Genomic DNA, 20,171 nt, shown 5'->3' on the forward strand with positions numbered 1-20,171 from the left:
CTTCATGAAGGTTCCATCCTCATGACCTAATCACCTCCCAGAGGCCACACCTCTAATATCACCATACTGAGAATTAGAAGCCCAAGATGGGGGAGGGGAGAGGGGCAAGACAGACATTTAGACCATAGGACAGACCCAGAACAGGTCTAGAGTGAAACTTTTTTAAAAATCTCTTGCAATTCCAGTGGGGAATGAAGCTTTTCCTTAATTAAAGGGCTCATCTTTAACACACCCTCTTTGCTTGGTTCACTTTTCTTCATGCATTTCATAGTTTGAACTTGAAGATAGCTCCATTATTTCAACATTGTGTCAGTAATAAGAGGTACATTCTAAAGGCCCAGAATCTAGAACATGCTGTCCTGGGCCATGCAGATGAGAAGAAGGAGAGCACTAAGGTGTCAGTTCTCCCTTTACTTTCTCTAGTCTTTCTCCCTTCTTCCTGAGGAAACAGTCTTCTGAACCTGACAGGTTGGACTGGAGAAACAGGTTGGAATTCAGGAAATCTGAAATTTTCCCACTTCCAGACTAGTTTTGATATCCCATTTGCCCAGCTAGTATTTACTGAGGAGCTGCTCTAAGTAGGGCATTCTGCTGAGTCTTTATTTACATCAGAAATTAGCAACCAATTGTGATTTTTAATTGATCTGTGGCTACTATCAAAATTCTAGACCCAAGTGCAGAGGAGAACTAAGATAATAATGATGCTGGTACGTTACATTCACGTGTATCTCAACAGTATTTTCACCAAAGTGGATTTGGCGCCTTCCCTCTCTACTAGGAATATCCTTCTCTCCCCCTCATTTGTATCACCACGCAGCACCTTGCTTCTACTCCTCAGCCCCACACTTATCCATTACTTTTCCCCAGTCAAACTGAGGCATCTTGACTATTTACACTCAGTTAGGTGGTCTGGTAGCCTCATTAAAATCATTTACTCTAAGGTGTGAATGAGGTTTAGACCTCTTAGAGAAATTTGTATTTTAAAATGAATCTCATTAGACAACCAGTTTTGTTTTCCTCCAGTTAATAATGACATGTGAAGAGAGAGAGTTTTGAGTAGGGCTCTCAGACACATTTATCTGCCCGCTGTGTCCCAACACACAAAGTTTTATTTACATGTGTAGGAAAGAATAACGGAAAAGGCAATGGCACCCACTCCAGTACTCTTGCCTGGAAAATCCCATGGATGGAGGAGCCTGGAAGGCTGCAGTCCATGGGGTCGCTGGGAGTCAGACATGACTGAGCGACTTCACTTTCACTTTTCACTTTCATGCACTGGAGAAGGAAATGGCAACCCACTCCAGTGTTCTTGCCTGGAGAGTCCCGGGGACGGGGGAGCCTGGTGGGCTGCCGTCTCTGGGGTCGCACAGAGTCGGACACGACTGAAGCGACTTAGCAGCAGTAGCAGCAGCAGGAGAGAATAACATAGGGAATCAGCCCAAGAGCCCTACGTATCTCCTCCACTGCTCCCCACACACATGCCCCCACCGCCTTGCCCCCGCCCCCGCGCACACCCGCCACCCCCCGCACCCCGCCTCTCTTTTTCAGCTCTGCATGTTGCTCTAACTCTACTATCACATGACACCCCATGTATCAAACACCTACTGACCTCTACCATGCTGGATCCCCTGCCTTGTTCCTAATCTGTTCCCCCTACAAATTCTGAGTCTTGGTTCCATTTTCTATTTATAATCTTATAACTGCTCTTTAAATTTTGTTCCCCTCATCCTGGAGATAGTTTAGTAACACAGATGAAGCTTAGCTTTGGAGTCAGATGCCACTTCCTAGATGTTTGACCTTAAGCGAGGTATTTATCATCTCCAAACCTCTGTTTCCTCATATGTAAAATGGGCATATTGTGAGGATTAACTATGATATATAAATAGAATCAGGAACATTTGTTAATAGTGCAATACCTGTAGTTACTATTATTAATATTATTTATTATCTGCACTTCCCTCAACAACACTGATTCGGATTTCCTCTGCTGGTTCTGTCTTGGAGGAGCTAATCCTTGAGTGTGCTGGGCTGGTCAGAACCAGTTTCCTGCACCTGACCTTTTTTTGGCTACTTGACACACAAAGTTGATAATGATAGGGACCATATTTTCTGAACAAAAACAGGACATAGTTTTATAAATACAAGCATATTTGTGGAGATAATAAAAGGCAAGCTTTGAAACCAGGTCCGTTGCAGGAAATCAGAGACATGACTTCTTATACTGTGAATTTTATACTCTGAATGAAGATGAATTTGAGAGTCATGAGGGAGTGCTGAACATAATTAAGTGTCCCTTTGATAACCTATTGTATTCAGAAAGCAAGGTCAATAACAGAGGGAAGAGTGGTCTACTCTTCAGGGAGGTGTTTTTCTGCCCCCAAAGAGAAAGCAAACACTTTGAAGTCAGATCTGGGGTTACATCCAAATGCTACCACTTAAAATTCAATGACAAAGAGACACAAAAACTCCTATAATTAATCTGTTACTGGTGAGGAAACTGAGGCTCAGATAAATCAAATATTTCAGCCCCAAAATTAATGATACCCATCTTGCAGACATATCATGAAGATTAGAAATTATATATAAAAACCTGATGTTTAGTCTAAATAAATGAATTTCCTGGAAATCTAGAGCCAGGTTTCTCTTCAAGATGAAAGAGAACTGAAATTTTGTCCGCCTTCCACATATAACCAAGCTCTCAATTTAAAAACAAAAACAAAAAACTATTTAGCTACTATAGAACATGGAAATAATTTTTCACGTTTGTGTTTTGAACCCCGGTTAGGGTCTCAAAGAGTCAGACACCAATGAAGCAACTTAGCACGAATGCACATCGTTAAGTATATCCAGATAGACCGACTGGATATATAAACTATACTTTTTCAGTATCTATATCTAAAAAGAAAGCTTTCAAAGGATTTCTAGTGTTTTAGCAGTTTAAAGGTGTCTTTTGTTGTTATATAAGAGAAACACAGATGAAACCCAGGGAAACACAGTACTTTCTGGCTGTGTCACTTTTAAAAAGCCATAAAAAGTGTGATCACTTAACATTTTATGGAAAGATATCCTGGCACTTAGAGAAACTTCACAAAAAAAGGATACTCTATATTTTGATATATTTAATGCCTAATTTCCAAGTAGAAATACTATTCTGGTCTAAATAAATCTTGAACATAGTAAATTGAAAATGTCTATGCTGAGGGTTTATTTCCTATTTCTAATGAATCAATAATTTTTACTTCATTGCATATGCCTCTTTAATTTATAGTGAATAAAACAATACTGATTTTTCAAAAATTAATACAGGATCTCAAGCTACCAAGTTTCTAAATGATGATATTTCCAATGGCAAATGAAATAACATGCTGTCCGTGCAGTTAGTGATTTTAGGCAATTTGAACATCATGATAAAAGGAGGGGGAGGTGGGGAGATTACAAGCAGTGTTATAATTAAAGGTCTGTTGATTCTTCAGTTTAAATGCCATTGTTGAAAGATTTTTCACTCAGATGTCAAAGTCTGTGGCCAGCCAAAACTTGGCATGCTAGAACTCAGCCCAAGGAAACATTGTGTTCTACAGATTTAAAAACCAAAATCTGTTAAGAACAGAAATGTTGGTCTTGGGCTGATTTCTCATGAATCAGAACCAAAGAATAGCCAAATACCACCTCCTCTTTATGAAAGGAAGTAGTGCAGGTGGATGTTAATGTGAAATATGTGTTCAGATGGAAAATTAAGGGAAATAAAGGTTAGATCTCATCATACAGTGCACTGGGTTAAAGTTCTATGTAAATAAAACATGGTTCTTTGAGAGTTCTGAAACATTTGAGAAACTTCTTCTAGCTAATCTTTCATGGATAATTAAATGGGGAGCAGAATTTACCTGTCTTCCAAGACTTTCATGTTTAGGTTCCGTTTCTCCAGTACTATCTCCTGTTACTACAAACACTTAAAGCAAGCTTGATTTGTTTAACTCACTGCCTAGAAATATATTTCAAACACCAGGTTTCCTTTTCTTTAATTTGAAGCTTACACACCCATGACCTGTGAGCTGCATCAAACTAGCCTATAAAAATTTTTGTCCATACAATACTTAAAAATAATTTGAGAGTTTGAGCCAACAGTTAAAGATCAAAAGGTCTCACCAAAAAGAAACCCAGATCTTTTCCAGATTCTAGGAAATATGGCGATCTTAAAATATTAGACCTGAATTTTTGCATGGGACAGATATCTGGAACTGAGTAATAACCGTTCCCTTCAGACAAGCCATGTCTTCTCCAGTTAGACAAAGTACCTGTCACCCCACATTTTATGCCACATCCACTTCACTCATTTGTTCTGTCACCCTGGATACTAGCGGCACTTGGCTTTTCTTTCTTTGCTTACAGTATATGTATTGTTTCCTTGCTTTCTTTGCTTGTGGTATTAAGTTTTAAAGCTTTCCAATAAATGATAATATTGCAAAGGCTATGTGCATACCGGTGCTTCTGAACAAAGCATTATTGAAAATGACAAAATTGGAGTGCAACCAAATTATCCAAAAATAGAGAAATGCTTTAAATTATGTTGATATAGCCATATAATGAAATACTATACAGGGCTTAAAAATGTATGTCTTGAAAGAAGGAAGTTTACAATGTATATGACACCTGTTTTCTAGGAGAAAAAATATTTATACACATAGGGAAAAAGTTGAACTGATGTCTTAGAGCTGGCTTTAAAAATGTATACATGTGTAAAGAAATGTATACAAATAAGTTAATAAATAAGCTTCAAGGGTATCTTTTGTAGATCCCCTTCCATGTGATTTCTTTATTCCATTTTTAACTCATCAGTTAGAACATATCCTGAAGCTGTTTTTCAACTCTGTCTGAAGCTGATTATTCTTCTTGCCTTTATTCTTTAGAGGATACAATTAAGAATAAGATTTTCAAAGTTGTTTTAAATACTTGAGAGGCTCTTCCTGCTTGCCCACGCACTAGACTACCACCATGGCAAAGCAATGCATTGACCTGGAATTGGCTTGTTCTTCTAAAGCACCCTTCGCTGATACCAAAAATTATTCAAAACATTTTGAAAGCATTTTGGAACAGAAAATTTTCACATAAATATGTACTTTGTAATATGAACACAAAAACTCGTGCATCAACTTGTGCCAACTATAGGAGGCAAAACTCACAGGTAAAAGCCATTTAAGCATTTATGGAAACTATTCTGATCCCAGCACTTAGCACAATGCCTGGCAGATAGGAAAGTATTCGTTAAATAAAATGTGAATAAATTTGCACTCTCATCAAAAAGCAACTGACTTGAGCATCAAAAATTAGTCATCTTTTAAATAAAGATCAAACAACAAAATCTGAACTTTACTCATAAAGCTTCCAGATGTAGGTTGGGTGCTTCAGAGTCAATAATGCCATAAATTTTTCCCAGAAAAAGAAATAGTTTGTTTATGTATGTGGTTGAGTACATATACAAGTTTAGGCATAGAGTAAAAAAAGGGATAAGAGGTGGTCCTTTCAAAGATGAGTTTAGTGATAAAGACTCTTCCTCCAGGCAGTGCTAGCTCCACCATTACTGATTTGACTGTTTTGACCATCTGTCTCCACTTCTCTAGATCACTTTCCCTTTGAGCTTTGTAACACCTGTTTTCATGAGTCTCCTGTTCATCAGAGTGCTCCTTCTTGCCCCTTCATCCATTCTCCTTTCTTCTGCCCATAAAATTTACATTTGCCTTCCTTTCTTCCCTCACTGAATTCTTGAAGTTTGTGAGCAGTTTTAGCTTCAACCAGACATTCCTATTGCCTCCCTGAAGATTTGAGTATCTCATCCTGGCTGTGGGCTCTGCTACCACAGATATAGGTTTCCAGCTGCCAAATATACATTCCCACCTGAATGTGCCATCCAGCGTCTCAAACTCCTGCTGCTATCCTTCAAGTATTCTAGAAGCTAGTCATATCAGCTACAAAAACAGTTTGTGCTTTCCTATCCCCATGCTTTTATTCATTCTGTGCCCCTAGCCTAAACTCTAACAGTTGAAACTTTTCCCATATTCCAGGGTCCATCTCAAACACTGCCTTCCTAGAATAACTTTTTCCCCTTGTCCATCATCAAATGATATTTCCCAAGCCACTGAGCCTTCAGAATTTTGTCATCAACCCTTTATGATAATGATCTTATTTTGCATTGTATTTTAGTTATGTGGTGTTTATTTTCTCACATATTCTAAACATTAGGTTTGTGGCTTCTTACTCATTTATGTAGCTATTTTCTAGAGCAGAGTCTTTTGCTCGTAACAGGTGCTCCTTAAATATATGTTGAGTTAAACTGAGTTTATGGATCAGGGGTTGTATGTGTTTTAGGGTTTGACAGACCCAGAAAGTGCCCCCTAACCAAACTGTTTCCCTTACTTTCCAAGCCATAATATCTTGCTTTGGAGACTTTCTCTCTACAAATGGGACTATTCCACTAAGTTGCATCCTTTTTTTGTTTCCGAGCAAGTAAACTATTGACTAGTAAATAGTTAAAATGCTCCACTTTCTAAGATGTACTCATTGTCTCCTGAGAGGGAGCAAGTCTTGCAAGGATAGGCAGAGGTCAAGTTGTTCTCAAGGTAGTAACAAATAGGAAGATGTACCTGAGAGAGGTAGGGTGGTGGAGAGGAGCTTGGGCGATGCCACTTTCTAGTTGTATGCCTTATTTTCTCATCTAGATGTTATCTCACCTAATGTTATCCAGATGATAACACTTTCTACCTTACAGAGGTTATGAGTCTAAGTAAATAGTAATAAACAGTAAATAATAAATACTAAACAAGAGTACTTGGAATAATATCTGGTATACTATAATTGCTACATGTTGGCTATTAAGTATTCACATACATGGCATATATAGTATATATAGCCATATGTATATGAAGTATATATGTATATATACTTGATACATAATATTAATACATATACATTTAACAATTATTATAGCTGTTATAATTGTTATGTCACCCCATGAACCTGATGTCACATCCCAAAGAAACTTCTGGATAGCCAGAGACCTTCTGGGAATGGAGCATGTAAAAGAAAATAGAACAGGCATTGTCAGACAGACCAATGTGTGACACATAGCACTGTACTCTGCTAAGTCACTTCAGTCATGTCCAACTCTTTGCGACCCCATGAACTGTAGCCTGCCAGGCTCCTTTGTCAGTGGGATTTTCCAGGCAAGAGTACTGGAGTGGGTTGCCATTTCCTTCTCCAGGGGATCTTCCTGACCCAGGGATCAAACCCAGGTGTCTTATGTCTCCTGCATTGCAGCCAAGTTCTTTACTACTAGCAATACCTTGGAAGCTTCAACACACAGTACTGCCACCTCTCAACTTTGCACCTTAAGGAATTTACTTAAACTCTCTGAGCCTCAGCTTCTTCATCAACATAACCAGAATGCCTACTTTTACATTTTCGTTGAGGATTAAGTGAGCTTTTGTTCTCCCTAGTGATTTTAAATGGAGAAGGAAATGACAACCCACTCCAGTACTCTTGCCTGGAAAATCCCATGGACGGAGGAGCCTGGTAAGCTACAGTTCATGGGGTCGCAAAGAGTCGGACATGACTGAGAGACTTCACTTTCACTTTTCACTGTCATGCATTGGAGAAGGAAATGGCAACCCACTCCAGTATTATTGCCTGGAGAATCCCGGGGACGGAGGAGCCTGGTGGGCTGCTGTCTATGGGGTCGCACAGAGTCAGACACGACTGACGTGACTTAGCAGCAGCAGCAGCGGTTTTAAAATTGGATCTCATTCTTTTGGTGATTCCTTTCCTTTTCCTAAACTTCACAGTTGTTTTCTTGACAAATTAGAGTCTAGACTTTTTGTTTGGAACCAAACTTGAAAGAAATGGATGGCATTGTTAAAAAAAAAAAAAAAAAAAACTGGTGGCAGTACTGGCTAATAATTTCAAATTATCAATAATTTAATGCAGTAGTGAAATGTTAAAATATGCATCAATTAATATGCACCAAGCCTGATAGACAACAAATACTTATCAAACTGTGGCTAAATCCTTAATCTAGAACAAACTTACCAGTCAGACCAAGTTTGTTTTTTTTCTAATGAAATATGTTCTATCTATGGAAATAATTAACTGTACTAATTCACAGGTCTTACAATTGGTCATTTTTTTAAGCACAAGAATTTTTACTGAAAACAGAAAGTCCTTTCTATGTAGTCCTATTAGGAAGGGTTTTTTTTTTTTTTTTTGGCGGGGGCAGAGGGGAACAAAGGAAGAAAAACGGTCTTGCAAATATCTACAAATTCCCGGATATTAGGATCTGAAAGAGAAAGAAGCTTGGAATGCACCTTCTCACATTTAGTCCTGTAGTTGTAGTGCTGTGATGTGGCACTTAATGCTCTAGGGGACCTCGAGCATTACAAATGCAACCAAAAGTCTCATAAAAAAACGAGCCTCTTAACAGTATGTGAGCTGGTCTGCAATGGCCTCAGGAAATCCCCCCAGCTATTCACGTCCTTTTTATCCACTACATTCTCTGACTCAAAGGGAAACCTCACTTCACCTCCTTGACCAGAATTGAGCAGACATTGATTTGGTTACCCGGCGCTTTGCTTATTCATTTATTAGTCTTCATAATTTGTATTCCACTAGAACAAAAGAATATATCTCTTCTTTGCATTAATTTAAGGATGTGCACATGTGAGTTTGTGAGAGAGTGCGTGTTTATGTTTTTGTAACTTTGTGGGTAGCCTGCTTTAATTTAGTCTATCTAGAGTCTAAACTGGAGTATGTACTCACCATCCCCTTCATCGTGCAGAGTGATTCTGCTTGACATCTTAGCTGAATTCCTATAAATGTTGCAGGTAAAGTGAGCTTTTTAAAAGAGAATCATGTTTTTCTATTCACTTCTATAATTAGTCAGGTTAAGTGTCACATGGGAAAAAAAAATGTCCCAGTCCATAATTTAAAAAAAAAAAATTAAGAATCACAACTTTCACCTTAGTGAAAACGATGCCTTTATCTATGGGCACTTTATGTGGTTTAATTGCCCCCAAGAAAAGCCAATAAGAAGTGAATCTAATTAAAAAGCAGATATTTTGGAAACAAATGCTATGTATAAATGTCTGTACTGGAGATAATAGGAAATTCATAGAAGTATAAGTCAGGGTTTATCCTCAACAAGCATATAGTCTAATTAAGGATGTACAACAGAAAAGATGGGGTTATATATCAAAATTAAAGGTTTAAATAACCATTTTAGGTATTTAGATATATTTGTTACACAATTACATTAATTATTTACAGTAAAATATACCAGGTAATTTCCCTTCCATTGGAAAGACTCATTGATTCGGTACCATATATTCTTTTTTTTTTGTTTTTTGGTACCATATATTCTTAAAGCTACTGAAAGGCAACAACCTGTGACCACGTCATCTGAACTCGACTCATAGGTTAATTTAAACAAAGGTTAGGCAATTCAAGCAATAATAATTTGCCAATAAATTGGCAAAATATATGTTCCTGTCCTTTTAAATGTTGAGCACTCAGTAACTAAGCTACAGATTTTTCTTCAGGAATACTTGTTGAACTGATAGACATTTCTAAGTAGATGTTTGATGTAAATTAACTGAGAAATGGGCTTCCCTGGTAGCTCAGTTGGTAAAGAATCCACCTGCAATGCAGGAGACCCCGGTTTGCCTTTGAAGATATTTTCACTCCTCAATACCAGCTTTTGATGCCATGTTTTCTTTTCTTTTTCTGCTTTATAGCACTGAATTTGTTCTTAGGGAATATGTTCAGGGTAGAATTGGCCAGAACAGAGCCATAATAAATTTTGCAGCAACGTCTATGATCAGTTGATCATAATCAACCCAAAGATCATGTAGGAACTTAAAGGAAGTAACATCCTTGGTAACCACCTTAGCTCTAACCTGACAAAGAGATTAGTGTAAGTTCAAGAGAAAACCATGGTGGTATATACACCTTAAATGTCTGAAAGTATGCAGACTACCATACACGGTGTTTCCATATATACCTTTACTCTTCGGTTGAAGTGTAAATAATCACATCAATAATGCCAAGCAAATGGGATCTTTAGCTTACAAAGCATTTGGAATATATTATACTTTTTGCTCTTCAACTTGTGATCTCAACAACTTGTGAAATTATTAAGTCACATATCCACATTTTACAGTGAAAAATCTATGAAGCTTAAAAGGGTAGATGACTTGCTTAAGGACACAGAGCTCTTACAAGGTGCAGCTGCTTCCCCCGATGCACACGATGTGACTGGTTCAGAGGAAGCTGCAACCCAAAAGCAACCCCTTTCCACACCACAACAATCCTGCAAGGCACATAGACTTTAATCATGAGAGGATGGAAGAGCCCTTGGTCCAAAAGGCATAATTGCTATGATTTCATGCAAGAAGGAAAACTGATGGTTAGCTATCTTTTACAACATATATGTGCCCCGCCTTTATAGAGCATTGGCCATTACTGTGAATTTTCATTACTAAGAGATTGGATAAAGTCCTGATGATTTTCCATAAAAATTATGATTCTGTCTAACCCATTGAGAGATATTTTTGGGCTCCTTAAGAGCTTGGACTTCAATATCTGAAAAACTCTCAATCTGGACAACCCTTTCCACCTACTAGGATTTATGTCTTCTCCATTGAAAAATCTGAGAATATAGTCAGTTGTCTTTGGGCTGGCTTCCTGGAGCTTCTTGCTTAGTTAATATGGTATGGAAATGAAAGCAATCATGGGCCACTTTACTAAAACTGACTGGTGCTGGGAATTTATAAAGAAGTATGACTGAATCTCACAAGCCACAGGCTTTCATTGGCACTATAGCATTCAAAACTGCCACTACATTTTGCTACTTGATGAACAGAAAGGTGGAGTTCTTGAATCAAAAGATTCAGCACCTGGTTCTAGAAGCTAAAAATGTCAGTGGGTTCTCCACTCATTATCACATCCTTTAAAACTCTACAGACTTACAGGCTTCATTTTGGCTTGGAGAATTAGACCTAACATTTGAGCTTCTTGAATTCTTTTTTACTAATATTACTTAGTTAATGTGATTATTAAGGGGATATCCCCCACACTTTGGTCCCAGGACACTTGCAGTTCAAATAGATATTTCTTCCATAATAATAATGCTGCAGTTATATCCCTGGGACTTGAACCCCTGGAGAGGGGAAGAGCAACTCACTCCAGTATTCTTGTCTGAAGAATCCCCTGGACAGATGAGCCTGGTGGGCTACAGTCCATGGGGTCACAAAGAGTCAGACACAACTGAGGGACTAACACTTTTATAAAGCATATAGTGTTTTCATATTCATGATCTGTTTATCCTTTTGCATAGAGAGGGCAATAATATTGTCATTCCCTTTTTGTACTTGATGAGATAAACTAAGAACACGATCTAAGGTCATATAGTGGGCACATGACAGAGCCACAATTAAATCCACCCTGATGAACAGGTGATATCACTCATAGTCCAAGAGGTTTTTCACTATACTTGCCAGACCTCACAGATTTGTCCTATGGTTCTTAAATGGACTTTAGAATTATCTAAAGGGCTTCTTGGGCTTCCCTGGTGGCTAAGCTGGTAAAGAATCTGCCTCAGTGCAGGAGACTTGGGTTTGATCCCTGGGTTGGGAAGATCCCTTGGAGAAGGGAACAGCTGCCGACTCCAGTACTCTGGCCAAGAGAATTCCATAGACTGTATAGTCCATGAGATCACAAAGAGTCAGACACAACTGAGCAACTTTCACTTTCAAAGGGCACTCATATATTCACAGGCATTCAGATATTCACCTCTGAGTATCTGGTTCACTAGGTCTAGAGTAGGATGCGGGAATTTATTTTTCTAAGAAGTTTCTAGGTAATGCTGATGCGGCCAAGAACCACTCTTTCAGGAGCACTGTCCTACAGATTGTGCATGTATCTGAGTGGCCATGATATATATAGGCAAGACAGTCCTAAAAAGGAAGTTAGTTTTGCATCATGTTGCCTTATGCTGCTGCTTTTCTCCCTTTCTGACCTCCACAAGGTAAAAGTGAAACAAATGTGGGATGTGGGGCTAGCAAGGGAGCACCTCACTGTTTAGAGAAAATTTAGGGCTCCTGGTCTCCAAGAATCACACAGCAAAACCCTTCAGTTTGCTTTTAACTAAAACCTACTGTTGAGTGTGGTAGATTAACTTGCTGCTGAGTACCAACCCGCCACTGAAGAACTATTTGTTATAAGACTAAACATAGGCAAACATGATTAGATGGATCCATAGGCAACTCATCTGTTAACCAAGATGTCCATTAAGATAGATTTCTCCATGTCAGCTTAGGAGGAAGTTCTTAGAGGAAAGAGGGAGAGATCCATTCTTGACCTATTCTAGTCAATATTTTTCTGAAGACTGGTAAGAAGTCTTGTATCACAAGCTCAGTTTGAACCAACAGGTAATATATCTACTTTTTTTTTTTTTTAAAAAGCTAAGAAATATTTTAGCTGTTTAAAATGATGTCCAGATAGAGGTAGCTGGTGGTAGAGCTGGTTCCCCGGGAGCTCTTAGGGAAGAATCTGTTTCCTGACCTTTTCTAGCTTCCGAAGGCCATCTGCACTCCTTGGCTTATGACCCCTTCCACAAGTAACTCCAACCTCTTGTTTTTGTCATCACATCTCTTACTATTAGCTCCGACCCACCTGTCTCTGTCTTATAGGAACACTGGTAATTACATTTAGCTCACATCCATAAGACTGCTTTGCTCTATAAGGTACCATTTGTAGGTTCTGGGGTAAGAATGTGGATATCTTTCTCAGGGTCATTATTTGGCCTACCACAGTCCTGTTGTGGCATGTCTATCAGACTACAGTTGAAATGTAGATTCCCTTTCTCAGCACCAGAATTTAACAGGCTCTTTAATAAAAAAAACTATACGTGCAAAAGGAGTATGGCCAGGGCTAGGAAAGGCAAGAGTGTGACAGCCCTCTTGCCCAGTGTGACTGAGAAGGGCATGGGACCAGGAAACAGACAAAACTGGGTTCTAGTACTTATCAGATAAAATAAGCCACTTAGCTTTCCTCTGTAAACTGAAAGAACCAGAGAATCTCCTAAATACTCACCTAGGTCTAAGATCCTATGCTTTTATAAAATCAATCAGGCTGTTTCTAGATGACATTTTAAATTTAAAACCAAGAGTTTGTTTACTATCTCTAATATTGAGTATAAATATTGTCCAGTTTTCTTTTGAATTTAAAAACTCACCTAAATGTAGAACGTGTTATCCAAGGACTTCTTACTGAAAAAAAAATAGTGCTTACTCTATAAAAATCTCTAGTACTACAAGTGTTTCTCCCTTACTAATTCTTAAATATCCCATCCAATAATACTACTTTAGTCTAAGCATCCAATCACTAGGCTTACACCAAAAAGTATAACCCTGTTACATATTGGAAACTTAAGGCACATAGAAAATAAATTGCAATTGCAGATGAAGAACTACAAGTGTTAACAATTGTTGCCTCCAGCTTGTCTGAGATATCATCTGCCAACATGGCCAGTTGTGATACCAGACAATACATTAAATACGGCAAGTAGAGTGTGAAGACCTCATCCTGAAGATCTCAGTCTCAAGGCATGAGTAACAAAGTAGACGACAGTCACTGAATGACAGCTGTCCGTTATTACAGGAGTCGAAGAGGTGGGAAAGGGCTTGGATTTTATTCTTTTTTTTTTTAATTTGTCTTGTTCTCCGATAAGGACATGGAAGTTGACCACTGATTCTCAAAAGGAAACATAGCTAGTTTGATACAGATCTCTCTACAGTATTAGAGTCATCCCACAAACACCAGTTTCAAATGATGATTTACAGAGGACCACAAAGAATAATTTGGAGGAAGTTTATAGGAAGGAAAGCTTTGAGAGCTGAACCAGAAAAGTTGCTTGAAAGTCAATCAAATTATGGCATACATTGAATTATGGCATTTATTATTATGTGCAGAGTATGCATGGAATTGTGAACTAAAAGCTGAGGAAGCAAAGGTCTAGAAACTGTCATGCATAGTAAATAAATTAACCCTTTATTCTCTTTCTGTGTTCCTTATATTTGGTGATTTGTTCATACAAATGTACACTGAAAAGGACTAGAAAACCTTTCTCTGCAGTGGAAGCATTTAACTATTTGTGCACATGATTAAATGGATGCCTGTAGGAGATTTTCTTCGGTATCACGTAGACACAACCAGTATTTCAAAGGCCAAGAATTCTTTGGGTAAAGGAAATGGGTGGTGTCTGTTTATGACTGTCAAACTTTTCGAAGCTTATTGAATGAGGAAGCCTTTTCTGTTTCTTCTATAATTTGAAGATTATTCTAGTAATATGTTTGGTGGAAAAAAAATGTTGCTAAATAAGTCAGGATCTAATAACTGGATTAACGACTGTTCTAAAACCTATAAGTTCAGTATACTGTGTCATTTAGGTCCTAGTCTTACTTTCTACTTTAAAATATTAGTTTTCATTGCTATTTTTTATGCTGGAAACTACATAGTATAAGGAAATCAGCTTATCATGAGCAGGTCATCAGTTCTTGAAATATCTGCCCATGATAAAAAAAAAAATGATTGGAATCTTGTCACCAAGGAAATGGTTTAAAAATCTGTTTATTTCAGTGCCAAATGAAAATCTCAGCTTCAACTAGTTATCTGTATTTTGCAACGACTTTAATTCTTTTGCCCATTCATTCATTACATGGCTACTATGTATTAATCATTTAGAAAAAGAACACCCTAGATGATTATACAAACCTTAAATATAACTATATGTTTGTGTGTGTTCCTATGCTTTTTTAAAGAGCACATTTGTGACAGGAAGTGAAGAATGGCATAGTCAGGGAAAAATTAAAGAGACACGATGTAATTATCCGAACTGGAATTAAGCCAATTAATAACCCGTGTGCTAACACTACCCTCAAAGTGCTGAAAATGCCGTCAGATATTTAAATGCCCTGGGTGGTCATAGCCAGCAGTGTTCACCTCATCTGTTTTCAACACCATCCAGGGACATGGGTGACCCTGGCTTCTGAGGAAGGGCTGCCACCTGAAGCAAGCTGCAGAGGAGGGACAAGTTGCACAATCCGAGCGCAAGGTTTGCTCAAGAGCTTGTGCATAGATTTTCACTTATTTTCTAATGAAATCAATACACTGGTATTTTATGCATCTGTTCATTTATTCAACACATATTTACTGAATACCTTCCGTGTGCCAGCCCAGCATCATGGCTGAGGATGCAGGCTTTAAAGTCAGATTGCCTGGGTTTCATCTCCAACTCCACACTTGCTAGCTGTGTGCTCTTGAGCAAGTCACCTAACTCTTCTATGCCTCGATTTTCTTTTCTATGAAGTGAGGATTGGTAATTCACAGGGCACTAAAGTTTGATGAAAATAAGTACATAACAGAGTGCTTATCACAAATCAAGCGCTCAGTGATATATTGAATATTATTGTTATTATTATTATTATTGTTAACCAGGAAATATGCCAAAGTCTGGAGACAAGAAGATCATATACCCCTCAGAGAATCCTTGAATTTTACATTCCAGAATTTAGGGCCCTAAACTTTACTCTTTTGAATAGAAATCTGTGTATTAGATCCTTGATGTACTATGTGTCTTGAACTTGCATGCTTTGACCGTAACACACTCAGCACATCTATAGTACGTAGTTTTGTTTATTCACACCCTGATTGTCTGCCTACCTCAATAAAAACTACCATGTAATTAATGACCATGAGCTCTATCTGTGTTAACTCATGTCATCCTCAAAATAACTTTATGGGGTGGATATCACCACCTTATACAGGTAGGGAAACTGAGCCTCTGAGAGCAGCTGTGACTTTTGCACTGTTATAATGGTCCATTTGAGGCTAAAGCTCATTCCCCTTTCACACAGATCACCCAGAACGCATTCACTAAGGACTGCACAGTCTTCCCTGGGTTCTTGCCTGTCTGATGCTTTGAGACCTACCTGCAGGAGGCCCTGCCGGTGTCAAAATCACTGATTCCTCTTTTCCCTGAATCAACTGATGATGGAGAGTGTGTTTTAGACATGCCGCAGCAGCCATTGTTAAAGAGGTTGGCAGGCAAATAAACTAAATTACTCTGGCCATGACCTCTCTCAGATTACTTGCCTACGACTGGGCTTCTAGGTGCCTGACATTTCTTTCAGTTTTCTTCTCTCGCCCTAAGTAGCAATGTCGTTGCTGAAGCATGACCGAGAGTTTTTGCTTTTATGTACACCACCATTCTTGTTTTAGGACAAGAGATTTAATCTCTCCAGTAACATCTGATGGCACTGTTCTCTTCATAAGCACCTCTTCCCCCTTAAAAAAATTTTTACCTTCAATTATCTGCTGTAAGAGGGAGATTCTTCCTGAATATGATCATGTGTGTTCTAAAAAGATACCATCAATTATGTGGGTAGATGATACAGTGTCCCCTTTCTAATTGAGTAACTCGTTTCAATTGAAATATATAGGAAGAGTTGCCTATAGCACATCTTCCAGGTAACAAATCTCATCCGTGACTGAAAATGATACTGTAAGCTGAAAGACAACCACTTTCACCCACAGTGTGCCTATATTTTAAAAATGAGCTGTATGAAAGAACCACATCTTTTTACCTGGTGATGTATAGCAGATGAAATTCACAAAGAGAATTGCAAACTCTGGGAGAGGTCTTTGTAGATCGATCCACTGGTCTTCACCAGCTTGGAGTGTGGCACCAGCTATAACTTGCTGAGACCGGGCCTGTACAATGTTATAGTTTTCTGCTTTTCTCTGAGAACGAATTAAGCACTTAAATCCCTAGAATTCAAAATGAACCAAAAAAAAAAAAAAAAGATTTTTTTTTTTCCAGTTAGCCACTTAGATGTTTTTAAAAATTAGAGGTCTGGGCACTAACTATATAGATGGAAGTATCTGGTTATTCTGGAGACAACAGTGATTTCGATACCTGTTGGGCCAGAATTTGTAAAGAAAGCTAGAAGTTGGCTAATCTGATGGGCCACTTGAGCCCTGGGTTCTGATGTCGACACTGCCATTGCCCTTGTGATTTATTAGCCTGAGTCTCTAGTCCTCAGTTTACTTATCTGCTAAATGAGGGCGTTGGAGAGATTCATCTCTGTGGCTTTTCCCGGCTCTGGTACTCTTGGGTCTGCGAATCGCCTTCAGTGTCTGCCATAGTCTGCCTTGCCAGCTCTGTTTGTCACAAAGATTAATCTATTTTAACTGTACCTTGGAGTGCTCCCGGGAGAGGAGGATGGATGGATTGTTTTGCACCTATTATTGCATCAGAACTTTTGCCTTTTTAGAAGAGATCGTGCCGTGCCTAAAATCTGTCTGCCTGTCTGCCCACTGACTTTGTCTGTGCTGATCTCTTGCCACGGTGCCTCTTCTTCCAGCATCCATCTCCCTCCAAGATCTAGACTCGGCATCCGACTGTACCTGTCTTGTTCTCTGCAGCATCTGTCTGCTACACTCCTAGACCATCGTTAATAAACTTTCACACATTACACACAGACCCTAATATGTTGGCACCTGCATATAAATATCTACCGTTGATAAAACTAGGGGAGAAAACTCCATTTTTGAAAAAAGACCTCTATCTAGTGCCATTTATATTTGCACTTTTTGTTTAGTTGTAAGTTTTAATAGTTCCCCCTTTGAGGATTTGTCAGTACGAGCAGTATTGCTTATCAGAACACACCAACAGTCTTTTTGTAATATTCGCTTTTCCCCTTTGGTTCAGCCGAGCCTGCTGACAGATCATTCAAATTCAATTGTTTTATGTCTAAGCCGAACAGCTAATTAAAGTAGGGATGATTAACCTGACTGGCAGTGTCGCTCTCCCTCTCGCGCGCTCTCTCCCTCTCCCTTTCTCTCTCTCCCTCCCTCCTGTTCCAATCAGTCTTTTTCTCACACACTCTCTCTCTCCTTCCGTGTCTCTCTCTCTCTCTCCCTCTGTCTCTCTCCCCCCCCTTCTCTCTCTCTCCCCCCCTCTCCTCTCTCTCGGTCTCTCCCTCCCTCGGTTGGTCTCTCTCTCTCTCTCTCTCTCTCTCTCTCTCTCTCTCTGTCTCTTGCTCTACTGTTTTTTTTTTTTTTTTTTTTTCCTCTCTCTCTCTCCTAAACGTGGTCTGCTTGCTGATGGCAGAATGGCACTCGGAGATTTGTGCATTGTGTCTGGTTTCCTACGGGCAGGCTGACCCAGTGCCTCCAGGGACTTATCAATAGACCACTCAGAAGAGACACAGACAGGAGAGAGGAGGAGGGGTGGGGGGAGAGAGAGAGAATCAATATCAAGAATAGAAGGAGCTCCGAAGCCATTTTTTTTTTAAAGAAGTATCGGGACTTGGGAGAGGGTGACAAAGAAGGTTTTTCAAAGAGGCAGTGGAGGAGGTTCTAATAAATTTGGAAGGAAACAGTTCCCTGTCTTGGGAAAAGGAGAACTCCTGACTGATTAGCATTCACACCAGGTATGAGATGTTCGCTACCCCTTATCACTGTGTCGCAACGGAGATGGAAAAGCCTTTTTTTTTTTTTAGGAGACTGAGGGAGCATGTATTTCGCTGTGTTTGTTGTTGGGGGGTAAGGGGGTGGTGTGAGATCTGTGGGCATTTGTGTATGGGAGCAGAAAGAATGGAAGCAGTACAACGGGGGGTGGGAAAGAGTATGGAGTACGTTACTGTCTTCCCTGTCTTTGTGCACCCCTGGGGGGTCACCCAAGTTCATTTCTAGCAGGTGGATTTAGACGGGAGTTACTTAACGCTTGACCGCCAGTTTTGAAAAAAAGAAAAAGAAAAAAAAAACGCTGCTTCCTATGTCTATTAAAGGAAGCTCCAATTTCTCTCTCTCTCTCTCTCCCCTCTCTCTCTCCTCTCTCTCTCTTCCTCTCTCTCTCTCTTCCTGTCTCTCTCTCTCTCTCTCTGCCCCCCCCCATCTCTCTTCCCCTCTCTCCCTCTCCCTCTCTCTTCTTTTTTTCCTCTTCTAACCAGACAGCGGGAGGGTTCCTGGCTCCCAGCCAGCCCAAAAGCCTCTAAGTGTTTTGCACTTGTTTCAGGGAGTAGCTGCCCGGGGATTTTTCAGCATTTTCACTAGAGAACAAAGAGTTCTTTACAAAGGGAAGGGGTGGTGGGGGGAGTGAGCTTAATGTCTGATATATGTTTTTCTATTTTTATTAGTTTTTCGCCTAAAAAGAGAGACAGGAACAGAACATTCACTCTATAAAGACACAAAGACATTCCCAAAGAAATCCAGTTATCTTTTCTCCCCATCACCCCAATATATATATACATAAAAAATAAAAAGGAAAAAGACTAATTAAGTTGGATATGTTGCTCTTTTCTCTTCTTTTAATCTTTCTAAATCCGACTTTTCTTATGCTCACTCCATGGTATTTTTTTCTACTCACAATAAAAGTTGTTCAGGATACATCCTCTCTTACTATCTCTTTTACCCAATTCTGGGTCCCTAAAATCCTGTGGGGCAGAGAACAAGACTCCACAAAATAATCAGTTTAGTGGCAAGAACATCTTCTACTTTTGCCACTTGAGTAAAAAGTTAACTATGGGATTTGGGTTCCCAAAATACCAATGGGGTACATTAGTTCATTCGGTCTCACAAGTTTTTGCATCCGTTTAAAAGGTACCGCTGTGTCGCTTGTCAGTTATTAAGACAAGGTACTAAAGGAACAGATATTTGTATTATATTTTTGTTTCTATTTAATGATGTAAATGGCAAAAAAAAACCCAGAGAGATTACTGCCCATCCGTGATCTACTAGTTCAAGCGAAATATAGTCTAGACAGAGATTTTTCTATGATTCTGATGGCCACGTAGCTTTGCGTGTTCTCCATTTGATTTTTCTGCCTATGCATGTGTATTTTCACCATAAATTTGTGTTTGTAGCAAACATTCCAGAGTGCTTATCATTTTCAAATTAATGCTCCAACAAAAGAAGAAAGAAATCATGTGAACTGTCTGTGCAAAATGTGTAAACAATTCCACCTTTTATATATGCTGTACATTTATATCTTTATACTAACATCCTTGAATTGTAAACTCAATGTTTTCTTTCTAAAAGTTTTCCTCCTAATGTGTTTATATTTTGAT

The 20,171-nt window shown here is 39.0% G+C and overlaps 1 protein-coding gene across 48 annotated transcripts in view; it reads left to right on the forward strand.

Moving 5' to 3' along the window:
• Positions 1 to 20,171, forward strand: part of ZBTB20 (zinc finger and BTB domain containing 20) — an 847,908-nt gene that overhangs the window by 691,728 nt on the left and 136,009 nt on the right. For 2 of the 48 annotated variants that reach the window (XM_086405197.1, XM_086405401.1), the window contains exon 1: positions 18,126 to 18,536. The exons of the other annotated variants lie outside the window; for them this stretch is intronic. The gene's annotated coding sequence lies outside the window, so the exon portion shown is untranslated. Of the gene's footprint in view, positions 1 to 18,125; positions 18,537 to 20,171 lie in introns of those variants that run through there. 48 annotated transcript variants of the gene reach the window in all.

The sequence above is a fragment of the Bos grunniens genome, chromosome 1 (assembly GCF_055505025.1).
Source record: "Bos grunniens cultivar Pamir isolate PY7600 chromosome 1, Bosgru_T2T1.0, whole genome shotgun sequence".
In the NCBI taxonomy this organism is placed as follows: domain Eukaryota; kingdom Metazoa; phylum Chordata; class Mammalia; order Artiodactyla; family Bovidae; genus Bos; species Bos grunniens.